Here is a 14029-nt window from a genome sequence, read left to right on the forward strand (position 1 = left end):
GCACGCCTTTCAAATTGGTGAGATTGGCAAGTACACAACAGTGTTCTACGGCATTGTGTGTGTCTTACTTAATCGAAGCATGGTCTAGTACCGAGTCAATGGTGTTTCACATCGTATCGTATCTGCAAGTCGTGTAATGACACTTATGATGCATCGATCAATATCGATGCTCACAGATGCACGCATCAGATCGCGCCGTACGAGAATTTATATTTTATTAATTTAGCATGCGACATGTCACATGTGATGGGTTCGCAGAGTAACTGCAGTAACAATGTTAAACGAATGATCACGACACGTTATTATTATATTTATTATTTTTATTGAATTTCCAAGGGATTGACTATTCACAAATCTGCTAGTCACGTGACTTTCTCTAAATATACTGTGTGTGTTTGTTGTGCGTGTGATAAATTGCTCAGCTTAGCTCTGTAACAAAATAATCATCACAATCGTACACCTATATATAAGTAACATACATTAGCACAGCATTGGGCAGTTGCCCTACAACGACTGTGGGCCTTTTCATTCTGCCCGAATTTAAATGTACGCCTAATTTGACAGCGAAATGCAGTTTGGCTGGCAGAGTTATTTGTGGAGGCTACGCGCGCAAGGGAGAGTAATTAGTAAGTGGGAGGAAGAGATCGCAACCTTTGAAATTAAATATGCCCTAATCTTCATGCGGAGAATAAAAACCCCTGTTGACGCAATTACATAAATTAAGTGTGTCAATAAACAGCCCACGGGCCACCACTTGATTCAAGATGAACATCACAGTTAACCGTGTTGTCATACCAAATTAAACGGCCAGCACGAGAAAGCCCGTTCCGCCGTGAGATTAGACGGGCGCCTTGTACAGATATATGAATAGCAATGCCTAAAAGGGGCTCACAAATGGCGCGCGAACATTCCACACGACCACCACCACCCTGCTCGGACAATACAATGCTCTCGGCATTGCACAGACCACCAACTCAGAAGAGCTTCAAGTCTTGCCCGTCCGTCCCGTCGGGCAACAAGTGAGCCGAGCCAGAACCCAGCGCAGATGTGGGTAGCGTTAGGAGAAGGGGGAGGGGGCAGATGGGGGGAGGAGGGGGGAGGAGGAGGAGTGACTTACGGTAAATGCTTGACAGGGCTGCATTGCCATGAAGTATTTGTGTAGAGGCGTGGGAGGAAGGGTCGTAGTCTGATGGTGGAGCGGCGGTTGGGAAGGTGAACAGCGAAAAGAACAATGTTGGGTGTGAAGCCAAACCGTTAATAACTTTGATCGTCTGACAGCAGAAAGCATTTTTGCGAAATGTGTATGGGAAAGATGAACCCGTACTTCCCACCCACAACAGGCCACTGTGATATAAATCAAAGGCAACGTTGTCCGAGCCTGCTCTGCAAGGCAAGCAAGCATACTTTTGAACAGATACAAGTTTACACTTTTTTTTTACAAGCATTGGCAGGAGTGTCACACAATGATTTGGACCACAAACTCAAGAGACGTCTCACCGCCTACTGGAATATTGGTTATTTTAGAGCAGGAGTCGAAACGCTGTGGGAAAAAATCCGTTTGCAAGAACGCAATTTACCGCAGGCTTTTTTTGAGAGTGTCCACAATAGGCGGGGGCTTTGTGCAGTTTTGTGCTCTTTCAATAGAAATGTCCTAGGTAATTGACCGAAGCAGTTGACATTTTTCTTGCATACTACAAAACAAGTTTGAATCGGGGCCATATTTACGGGCATCACAAACCACGCAGCATTCACGAGTTTTGACTTGTTTTGCTGTTTATGCAGTTGCTTGGCACATACGCTAAAATGCCAAGCGGCCAGCAACAAATTGGAATATCAGAGTTGTAATCGATAAGAGTTCACAAGTTTCTTGAATTGAGCAAGATTATAATTATGGCTTGGGAAAATAGATCATGGGAGGAAATTCCAAAGTGGAGCAGAGCGAGAGAGGAATCAGAACGAAAAGCGTTGTGAGCTGCAGTGTGGTGAGTGGGTGTGTGGTGTGTGGGTGCATGGGTCGGTGAGTGTGTGAGCGAGTGGATGAGCGAATATGTCTGAGTGATTGGGTGAGTAAGTGAGTGGGTGGGTTGTTGTGACCTACAGTGTGGCGGTTGGAACACGGTGGATCATATGAAACGGTCAGTCTGACAAAATAAGTCATCAGCATGGGAGGATGAATCAATAAGTTAAGTTCACGGGGACAGTAACCATGGTAGTAGTAGCGATAGAAAAGCGATAAGAATGTGACTGACCCCCAGTGAGCAAGAGACAGGAGTACATCATCAATCACCCTGACTTCTTTACTCTGAGTTAGGAACTGGGAGCTCTATTTCAGATGTGACTGCATCTTTGGCCGAATACGCAGAAAAAAAACAAGCTTCTTAAATTTATTCTGACCCAAATTAGTAGTATAATCATTCCTTTTTTGGGAATCTATAATATTATCCAAGATATTATCTCTAAATTTACTCCACTTATGCGTGAGCAAAAATTACCTTGGTTAATAATAAATGAATTATACTGCAAAAAATTGCCAGATGGGCTCATGTCAACGTATTTGTTCATAATTATAGGACATCATACACTAAAAATTAATGACCAAACTCTGTGTTTTTTTTTGTTCTTGGCATTTTAATGGCCACAGTTGCATTGTTGTTCTTGGACGCTGAAGGAAAAAGGAAATCTGATGGCTTCTGAGCAGTTCCACTTGAGGATAACATGAAATTGCAGGAACATTGCGTGGAAAATAGAAACTCCTATTTCAGTTTTCGCTGAACGCTTTTTGACAACCGACGACACTTTGCTCTTGATAAACGGTCCGCGTTGACACATTTATTTTTGGAACGCGGTTCTATTATTTTAAGAATGTATGAAAAATATGTTTTGGGCCAAGAGGTTAATATGGTTAGTGGCAAGCATTGGTTCACGAGCATTTAAGTGACAGGCAGGGCAGCAGTCCTCAGTCAATCCATCACATGCACATCAAACTTTCAAACTGCTGCATAACATCGCACGTTTCCGTTCCCAAGCTTCATGCAAGTTAACCTCTTCGGCACAAAAAGTTTCTTACTCCAGGTGGCCAAGAGGGCACGTCAATGATTGTTATTTGTTTACCTCGTTCTTGTGAGAGCGCTTTTGACAATCCACTGCTGGATGAGGGCCTCCCCACAGCTGTGTAGGACACACTGTGTATTTTATTTTGCCTCACTCACCACGCCGGTCAGTGCGGGTGATATTAGCCACGATCAGGAATAGAACTCAGGTTATCAGGTCGATAACACAGTGCGCTAACCACTGTGCCACTGCTCCACCCGCAACTTGTTTTGAGATTTGTAAAACATTAATAAAGCACGGTACTTTATACGAGTTTGCGAGAACGATTAAGAGCAAATGCACAATTAATGTGACCATATTTTAACTCCTGGTTTAAATACAGTATATAACAAGTTGCACAATTCACTTTCACTTAACTCTTTTAAACACGCCTTTTGTTATGAACTGAAATTAATTGAGCTTAATAAAGCGGGCATAGTTGTTCAATCTCTGGAAAGCACTGCAACAACAGCCGCCATTCACCGCGAAGTGACGGTGACGCCACCAAGGCGCCTGTGCCAGGCTAGGTGCACTTTCATGGCCACGTGAAGTCTCAAACGCCCGCTGGCAGGAGGTCACGGGATAGAGCCAGGAGGTGCCGTGGCTTGACTGCCTGAGATGACTGCCCTATGCGCCACCTGTGCCCCCTCCTGTGCCAACTGTGCTCACAGTGGCGCCCACCTGTGATCTGGAACTTTGGAGGCGGCAGTTTTGGTGGATTCACACAGATTTGTGAAACTTCCCAAACCCCGCTGGCTGCCAGGGCAGCGAGGCAATGGCAGGACCGCAGGTTGATGGGAATCCATCTGTACGGAGCATAAGAATGTTGCCTCCTCGCGGCGAGGGTGGGTTGGATGGGTGGACGACCGTAGCCTCCACCCCCCCTTGTCACCCACAGGTGACGATCGGGGATGGCTGCTGCGGTCGGATTCCTCGCTCGCTCATCCACCACGAGGGATCCACCACGAGGGATCCACCACGAGACACCCCCCACACTTTGGCCGGCACCTTTCCAACTCAATGGTACCCAGAGTCCGACCACCACCTGCGCGGGCAAGATGTGTTGTCGGTCGACTTGAGGGCAAAGAGGCAACTCCGACTCAATGAGGCTCAGCATGCCCCCCGGAAACACGGGGTCGAGGCTGGATTAGGATGATGCGGGCAGCAAGCTGCTTCTGCCCGCTCCAACAGTGCAAAGTGAATGTACAACTCGGACCTCGCGCCACGACTGCCAAGCGACAGCCGCCACCTCCTCCCCCAACACCACAACCACCCACCCCCAACACCACAACCACCCACGATCACCACCACCACCACCACCACCCAACAAAATACATTTTCGAACTAAGTTTGGAATCATAAAAGGGCTTGCTTGCTGCTGCTCCGTGCGGCCCTGGCGTGTCGCGGCACGGCCGCCCCGGTGATTGGCACTGGCCGAGCGAGGGTGGAGACGACAGAGAGTGGGGAGGGTAGCTGCTCAATAATCCATTAGCCCTGCTCTTCAGCTCAGCAATCAACAATCAGACAGCGCGCGCTCCGCTCCTTCGCATGACACTTCCACCGAAGGGCCGATATTCAGCCAGGCAGCACAGAGGCACTCCACGGCATACCCTCACTCAACGATCAATCAGGCCCGCCGCGTATTACACTGTAGCACAGTGCAATCAGCAATACAATCCGACTCCATGCTGACCCGTGTGCTCTCTGTAAGATGACTGCTCGCTGTGTGCGCGTGTGTGCGCGGGGTTGTTTCATGGACAATTAAAAGTCCAGTGGAGCGAGTATTTCTCACCTCGTCTCCGTTTGGAAATCCGACACTAAATTGACGGACGTATCAAAGTAAGTCACTGAAGCAGCTCCGAAACTGTCGCGTACAATGTCGAGCGGCTATATTACGCCTGTCCAAAGCAAAATACGTCTATAAATTATACATGTCCGTTTGATGAAGGTGGGGGAGGGGGGAGCAGTGGTTGAGTGGTTAGCACACTGGACTTTAAACTCAGTCGCCCCAGATCAACTCCCAACATCAGTGGTGAGCTTTGAATCTCATCTGGCCCTGGTCCTGACCTAGCCCCCCCCTCGCCCCTGCTCTTCAGTAACCGTCATGGTGAAGTATGGTCAAACAATCTGACAGACAGTGTGGGGAGGCCCTCATTCATCTGTGGCTTGCCAATAATGTCTGTAAACTACTGTTTATTTTATATGTATAAATTTATCTATGAGCTTATGCTAACTCTGCTACTGTAGTTTTTGTTTGTATGTGTTACTGAAATGTACATTACAAATGTCCCGTCTTGCGAAATGTTTTATTATATTCATTATTTCGCTAGATTGATGAGCCTAAGCTTTTGCCAAATGTTTAATCATTCTATTCAACCAGGCAGTTATAATGGATTTTATGACCAATACGCTCTCGTGTCAACACTACAAAGCAGGACATTGATTGGCCCATCACTCTTAAAAATATGCCAATCAACCAAGCAGTAAAGTGGCCTTTCCCGTGACACTCCCGACTCTTCATGCATACAAACGTCCAATACGCAACGATCAGAATGATAAACACCTGAAGCCAAAATACTAATCCAGCAGCCTTCATACCTAATGCGCGGACATAAGACAATCCGTGAAATCACGCAACACCAATGTGCGAGGATTTGTTGTGCTGCCCTGCAGCTACTCTCTCGTGTGTTTTCGATTTGTGCCGTGTGTTATTTTGGCACGATGTCCGACGTTTCGTTCTTCCGCTCCTGACCAGCATGTGGAGCGAAACGTCAGACATCATGCCGGACAAACACGAGGTACACCCCGAAGACACGTCCGGGAGCTAAGGTCAAACGGTTTCGTGCGATGGCTTTTGAATGAAGTTGCAACAGCTGCATTTTCCTCTCCCGATTTCCCACTTTAACACTGATTCACAAAAGACAAATCCAAAATAATCGAGGGTTTGTTTTGGGTTAGATCGCGTAAATATAAATGTGTCGTTAAACCCTGCCACCACCCGTCACGTAAACAAAACATGCCAATTATGATCATTGGTTTTTTACCCTTCTATCTGGCAACAAAACTGACACCTTCTTTTACAAGGAGTCATGTTTACATAGACCACAATACCTGCAGTCATAATGCAAACAAAAAACATAACTCTGATAATGTATACACTGTCCTTGAAGTTAATTGGTCCACACCCGAGACAGCTTTCCTTAGAGCCTAGTCTCACATGGGTTGGACCAGATGACGCCAAAAGGCGCAGAGGTTCCAATGGTGTACATGCCAGTTGGTTACTAGTTCAGCACCCCCGTGTGTCGGAGAGTAAACCCGCGACATTTACACTTCGAGCACGACGTTTTCGCCAGTGATTACAATCGGCCGATCAACCTGGTGGCGGATTTAACGACTCAGTTATATTGACGCGATATAACCACCCCACCCCATCCCACAACGTCTATTATGGACCAAATTGGTCGCCAAAGCCGACGCGTTAAACGAATGAAACAGGCACACGAATGTGAACTAATGCCGATTGCCGGATTCTTTTTGCTCAACGCTCTCTCGCAACATTCGTCTCTGAGCCGAAAGTCCGATCGCTGTACTGGGTCGTCTGCTTCGGATTTTCTTTCTGCCCCTGCATCATTTCCACGCCTCTTCTCTCGTCGCATCCACCGTCTTTGTACCTCGCGCCGCCGCATCCTCCCACGTCACCCTCGGTCTCCCTCGACTCCGTCGGCCTTGCACTGGCGGCATCTTGCATCCACCTTCTCACCGCACCTTCTTTGTATTTTCCCCAAGGCTATTTGGTAAAAAAAGGACGAAAAATATATCGCGCGTGCTTGCACACTTTAACACCTCGTCGTTGGTTATTCTAAAGGAGCCTGGGCTCGAATTAAACTGCTGACATGTCAATATTACCGCAGTGTGGACCTCGCGGCAAGGTAAGCCACCAGTGGCCTCCCATCGCGCGGATTTTTTTACTTCCTAATCGCGCCTCGTGTCACCGTTTGTCGACACCCTGCCAGGGACCCATTTGCGTCTCATTTGTTCCAACTCATTGGTCTAACAAATGGCGCACTGTGAGCAGCTGTCCTTCCAGACGCATCCTCCCCACCGCCACGAGATTATCGACGTGGCTGAATATTTCCGAGCGTGGGCACGAAGACACGTGTCCGCTGCCACGACGCGCGCGCACACGACGCGCGCGCACACGACGCGCGCACACACGACGCGGTACAGGCGGCAGGGCAGGGCAGTCCGGCGCGTCGGGCGGGATTAGTCGCCAACTCGGGTTGCCACCTCCTCGCTACGAAAAACACCGGCACACGTCAAGGAAATTCATAATTATCTGTCGCAAGAGGTGTGAACTCCAACTGACTGAAACCCGTGATCTTTAATGTCTCAGGAAGGCTGCATCGGAATGGTTGGCCAGTTGCATTCATATGTTTCTGAAGGAAATCAAAGTACCCACATAAAATCCCACCTGCATGCGATGCTAATGCTCCTGGCCAAATCAGGAGAGGTGGCAACCCCTTATTGCCAATGGACGAGCACTGCTACGTTGTCATTGGTTTCCCGACCATCAAAGCACTCGGGGTCCGCTTGATCACGCGAGAAGGGCAGCGTTGCAGTTGTCATTAAATAAAAATGCAAGGGCACTTAAGTGTTCAAAATCGTCAAAAAGAACCCAGAGCCAGACGCATACTCTGAGTCAAGGGCCTTTTCGAAATTACGGACTAAGTTCTCGTGTGATTTCCAGTTTGAAGCAATCACGGTGCATAATGTAAGGGAGTCAGGATTAGACCCTGTCATGCTGGAGACAAACGGTTGACGAAAGGTAGAAATAATGAGTGTAAAGAACGACAGTTTTGGATTTTCCTACAAACCCTCTTGGTCTCCATTGGTAAATGTTGGGGGGTGCACACTGTACAATCTGGCAACCTGAGTTTGATTCCTGGCGAAGGCCAACATCAGTTGCGAGTAAGCTTCACCAATCCACATTGACCAGCGTGGTGATGTATGATGAATAACCCTCACGACTGACTGTAGAGAGACCATCGTCCAACAGCAAATTGACAATGAGGTGTACATTATAAGCGTGATACGTGATTAAACACTCCATTTGTTCCTTTGTTTTAAATATTTCTTACCCAATGTTCGCACTCTTAAATGAATACTAAATGTTGCATCAACAAATGTGTAAGTTGCGTCCCGCTTCGATGTTGTATTTTAACTTACTGATGTCCCATGAAGACGGGCCAATGCGCAAAACGTCACGGATTAAATCATGTTTGATTTAAAGGCAGTATTGTGAACAAATGTGTTGAATTTTGATTCAAAGCTTTCGTGACTGCAAGGATTCATATTCTTGGTTCTTTCGGTAAAGTCACGTAGAAGGGAAACAATAAAATAATTAATAAAAATATAAAACAATACAATTCTCACGACGTTTCGACTGCAACACAAGCAATCATCATCAGGTGTGAAATCCACAGCAAGACAATTTTTTAAAAGTGGCGTTTTTTTCTTAACGTCAGGACCACAGACAGCGATTTGGCAGTTGTTCAGATGGACGAGTCCATCTATGTTCGGAAAAGAGGAGGGGGGAGAGAAAGAAAATGGAATGCGGTCTGAAAGTTACCGTAAGCGTGAACATAATAAATTAAGACCCGAAATGGTTTATCAAATCCTTCCAATGATTGCTAAGCCAGAATCCATCGTTCATGAGGCTATCCACATATACAAATACAGAGAAAATTTCAACCGAGAAGATGGATTCTGGCTTAGCAATCATTTGAAGGATTTAATAAACAATTTCGGGTCTTAATTGATTGTGTTCACGCTCACGGTGACTTTCAGACCGCATTCCATTATCTTCCTCTCCCCCCTCCTCTTTTCCGAGCATAGATGGACTCGTCCATCTGGCCAACTGCCAAATCGCTGTCCGTGGTGCTGGCGTTAAGAAAAAAACGCCACTTTTTTCACATTTTCTTGCTGTGGATTTCACACCTGATGATGATTGCTTGTGTTGCAGTCGAAACGTCGTGAGAATTGTATTGTTTTATATTTTTCTTATTTTATTGTTTCCCTTCTACATGACTTTACCGAAAGAACCAAGAATATAAATGTGTTGAATGTTTTCGTTCACCGTGCTTGTGCAACACCGCAATGCGACATCGTAAAACAGCATGTATAATTTTAACTTGCTGTACGTTTAAAAAAAACTTTTGCAGTCCAAATGTGTAAACCTTTTATGACTTTAGTTAAAAGAAATAAAGGGATGCTATTGATCATCTCTCATTTTTTTACCATGACCTTAAAAAGGAAAACCATTACGGCTTCACGTGCAGCTGAATCAGCGTTGCTTTCCAACGGATGCCTTTCATCGTGTATCTTGGAAGAGATTGTTGGTTTGTGCTACTTAAAAATTAAATATAAAGACATAAACACACATTAATTATCCCTCATTAGCATGCATCCCTATTTAAAAAGAAAGCGGGAAATTTGTCGTCAACAGAATTTCAGGTTTAATTACAGTAAATCAAACGCATTCACAGTTGTCACGCGCTATAATTAAAATGGAATTTTCCTTCAAAGTGTACTCCAATGTATGTTTGCCATGTGGAATGCTGTTATTAAAACATTCCTAATGCCAACCGTGAAACCAGGTTACAAAGACAGAGCAATTTATAAGGGCCTGGCACATGCGAAATTAGATTAAAAGTGTCTTGGTTTGGCTCTGCGAGCTCCAAGTTCTTTGCCCAAGGGGCAGGTTCATGGCTTAAGCCCTCTAAAGATAGTATCTTTCTCACAGAGTGTACAGGAGGTTGTGGGTTCGATCCGAACCCTGACGCCTGTATATTTGGAGTTTGCGCGTCTCTCTCCAAATGATCGTGTGGATTTTTCTCAGGGTGCCTCCGGTTTTTCCTTACACATTTAGAATGAACATGTGTTGAGAGTGTTTGGCTGCTATACATTTCCACGTAATACGCCGCTTCGTTGAGCTATCATTCTTAAAAGGTCGCTTCTGAAAAAGAGTTATATAAGTGAGTGGGCCCTACCTGGTAAAACATTTTTTTAATAGTTATTGCCTCCAAAATCACTACCCCCACCTTCACCTGGCAACACCACACTCCATTGTGTAAGCAAAACTTGGTTCTATGTCTCTGCATGTAAATAAACACTTTCTTTGTCCATTTGGTTTTCCAGAATAGTATTATCCTTAATATGAAAAGATGTCGGAGGTGGTTTACCCCTTGTCTTCCTCAACAGTGTTTAATAGATGACGCCATCACTGGACTATGTTTAATATTATACGCACGCCCGAGATATGATACAATTACTTTTTTTCCCAAAAATGATGTTTGTCTCTTGCAACGAAATACATACGACACAATGTAGTGCTGGTCAAACTGCTTTGAAAGACACACAACAACAACCGCGGTTCGCCACTAAGTGGCGGTGACATCGCCATGGCGCTTGTGCCAGACTAGGTGCACCTTGAGGCCACGTGAAGTGTCGATGCAGATGCACCACCTGTGCACCCCACTGTGCCAACTGGCTGTGTTTTAGCTTCTGGCACTGTTCATTATTGTGAACATCGTTCCCTCTGCCCTCCGTTGTTTTGGAGGGCAACTGCCTCCAACTGCTTAGTAGGGGGCCGATATTGACACTGCTGGTACCAGTCATTGGCAAGTGCAATAAGCTCCACATCCGTCTTCCCACATAAGTGCATCTCTTCTCTAGCCAATGCTGCGCCTGTTTAACCAAGCTGCTTTGCCATGCGATGGCTGGACATGAAACTATATGCCCCAGCCAATGCTGTGTAATGATTGCGGGCAACCAAGGCAGTTTCCATCTACTCAGCAACCCGCGACCACTGCTCACCCTTGCAGCATTGCACGGCTTTCCGAACCTCCGAGCGAAAGCTGCAGCAAGCCTCCTAGTTTGTGGACGTGGGATGTTGTAGACGGGTCAGAGCCGGCCTGCAGCTTTCTCCCAGCTAGCACAGCGCCTTCACCATCATTGGGGGGCTCATCTTCGTCACACGAGTCACAGCACGACTTGCCCTGAATACAGCCACTGAGTGGGTCTTGTGCATCCACTGAGAAAGGACTCGAGCACTGGAAAATGCGAGAGAGAGAGAGACTGAGGAAGCACCGTGCCATCATTTGTCTTGAGACTCATTGAGATTTTCCCAGGCAAATAACTAAATAAATGGGTGTCAATAAGTAAAGACAAATTAATGTTATCAAAATAAAAAAATTGTCAGTGTTTGCTAAAAAAACTTTTACTAAAATGTAATCCGTGGTATGTGTTGCCCAAACTTACATAGATGTAATCTTGAATTGAAGCTTTCGTTACACAGATGCACCTTCCATCACCATCAATGGACGAAAACTAAAGTTGCGTGTGAATACATAGCAACGTGAAGCAGAAAGCTGCGTTGTAAATAGAAACATATTTTATATTCAGAATACGTTGTTGATTTTTTTTTATGAATTATCCAATAGCAGTTGTGGCACATTCTGTAATAATTAATGTTGAAGCCAATTATTATTTGGAATCAAGGTGATTATATAAATAATCCATTACCTTGCTATTGGTACAGAATGTTTAAGCCCACATTAAATACACATAATTGTGTACGTGTTTTAATATAATCCATTAATTCTTAGTAAATACCAGCAGGATTACACAGGTTCGGTACATTTAACCTGTATATTGACAATTTAAATATTTGAACATCACCGCGTAAGATTGTGCTCACATAATTTAACTAAAACCCACGGTGTTTTCATGTTTTTCCAGAGGAGGTTTCCATGAATAAATGTGTATTAATATACCCCCAATTATAAATGTTTTCAACTCCTAAGCCTGCCTACGGGCGCACGTTAACTCCTCTCTGAGCAATCTACCTAAAAATTATCGTGTGAGGGTACAAAGAGGACATTAATGAGCCCAGCGCAGCATCCATGTCACGGATGAGTTACCGGATGCAAGAAGAAGTTAGCGAGAAAAGAACACAATGATATTTCTATGACTTATATTCATGCTTGAATTTACAGCCTCGCAATAATGAAAATTCAGAGTGAGAAAGCTCATTGCATGCAGACTGGTATTTCGCAGCATCTTAAATCACTATCGCGCAGCAATCACGACCGCACAATACATGATTGTGAACTCAAACTGTCCTCTTGCTCCCGTAGAAATATTAACACGTTTTAAAAAAAAAAAACGACACAAAGCAGATGTCAAGCGCTTCCAATTATCAATAATGAAGCCACGGACTAGGGCGACGATTGTATTACTGGCATCCGTCGCGGACGTCAAAAGGGTTAATTTTTAAGCGCCGGCTGAGATTGCCGACTCGAACGCGAGAGATAAAAGGCCAGTTTGATCCAAACTGACTTCGCACCTCACGGGTGAGGCCTCTCGGGACGAGATCAAGCGCGGTGGCGTCTCCCACCCGGGCCCCCGGTGAAGCGAGCGTGAATCAAGGCCCTGCGAAGGAACGTGGCCACGAACAAGTGACCCCCCACCCACCTCTCTCTCCAAACCTCGATCCCTCCCCCCCCCTCGCCCTCCGCGCCGCACCTCCCTCCGGAGATCGTTAGTCTTGGCCTGTGATGCCGGTGTCGGCGCCGAGATGCGGCTCCTCCGGCGACTGACGCGTGCCTGTCTCTGAGCCTGAGGGTCGTGCACGCCGCGCATCGAATGCGCCGCGCGGCCGTCGCGACGAGTATAAGGGTTCATCAAAAGGGAAGAGCACGCTTCGGTGTACCCGCGTGTGTGTGGGGTTTTTTGTTTGTTTGTCTGTCCGGAGAGGGGGCACACAATCCGCCAGGACGTGTCGTCGTCTCGTGGTGGGAAGGAGAAGACGGAGAGAGAAGACTGTCTCTCTCACGGACTGAATGGAGAGCTACAATCACGTGTAAATGTGTCGACTCGTGGTGAGAGTTGTAGATGTCAAAAAAGGCAAAAACGGCAGCGCTGGGTGGGACGTTGTGTGCATGATGGGGGGTGGGGAGGAGGATAGGGCCGGTTACCGAGACTGGCATTGGAGTGGTCTCCACGCGTGCTGAGACTCACGTAAAGACCAAAGGACCAGATGGAAGGATCCTGTCGGGAACATATCTTTGAGGTCACGCGACTCCTGCGAAGCAGCCGCGCTATATGTCAGAGGGTAGAACATATTTCTTGGTGTGGGTGGCATCAATGGCTTTGGCCACGATGACATCTTTGGTCTTGATCTCGAGCGGCGTACTCACACTATGCAACTGACAAACGCCACCAGGGGACGTTAATCTCCTGGAGTGGCTTACACATTCCCGAGGAGAGCAACAAAAAAGGACAATCCTGGGAAAACCGCGACAGTTTCAGCAGAAGTCTGCATTCGCATCCGTGCGGAACGCCTCTCTGAGTCTACGCCGGCCACTTACTGGGGCGGGGGGCTATATATACACGGAGCAGCGTGCCGAGTGACAGATACCGAGGAGGTCGTCTTTGTGTGAAACAAAAAATACGGTGCGCAAAGCCTCGACGAGCAAAACCTTCATACCACGAACGAAAAGGCAATGGGACTTGTGGCACGGTCGCGTGCCCCGAGTTTTTGTTTCTACGCAATAGCGGGATTCCAGCGTAGAACCGCGTCTCCGTACATGTATGCAGAGTATAAACTCTAAATGTGTTTTAGTACATCGGCATTCGGATTTCAAAACCAACATTATCTATCAGCATTAGTTCAAGCAAACAAACTCTGGACCGGTTTTGATCATCTGGGTCTCATTAACAGAGTCAGGCTTGTGAAATGTGATGGACACAATTCAACATTTTAATGAATCTGCCTTAATACCATCCACTTTTGAGCTATTCCACAAATGTGTAGCAAGTAGGGGTGCAATGGGCCTGTTTTTATGTGGATTTGGGGCACGCAAGAATTACAAATTCC

This window comes from Lethenteron reissneri, chromosome 49 (assembly GCF_015708825.2).
Source record: "Lethenteron reissneri isolate LAM-NWPU_2019-01 chromosome 49, ASM1570882v1, whole genome shotgun sequence".
Taxonomy (NCBI): Eukaryota; Metazoa; Chordata; class Hyperoartia; order Petromyzontiformes; family Petromyzontidae; genus Lethenteron; species Lethenteron reissneri.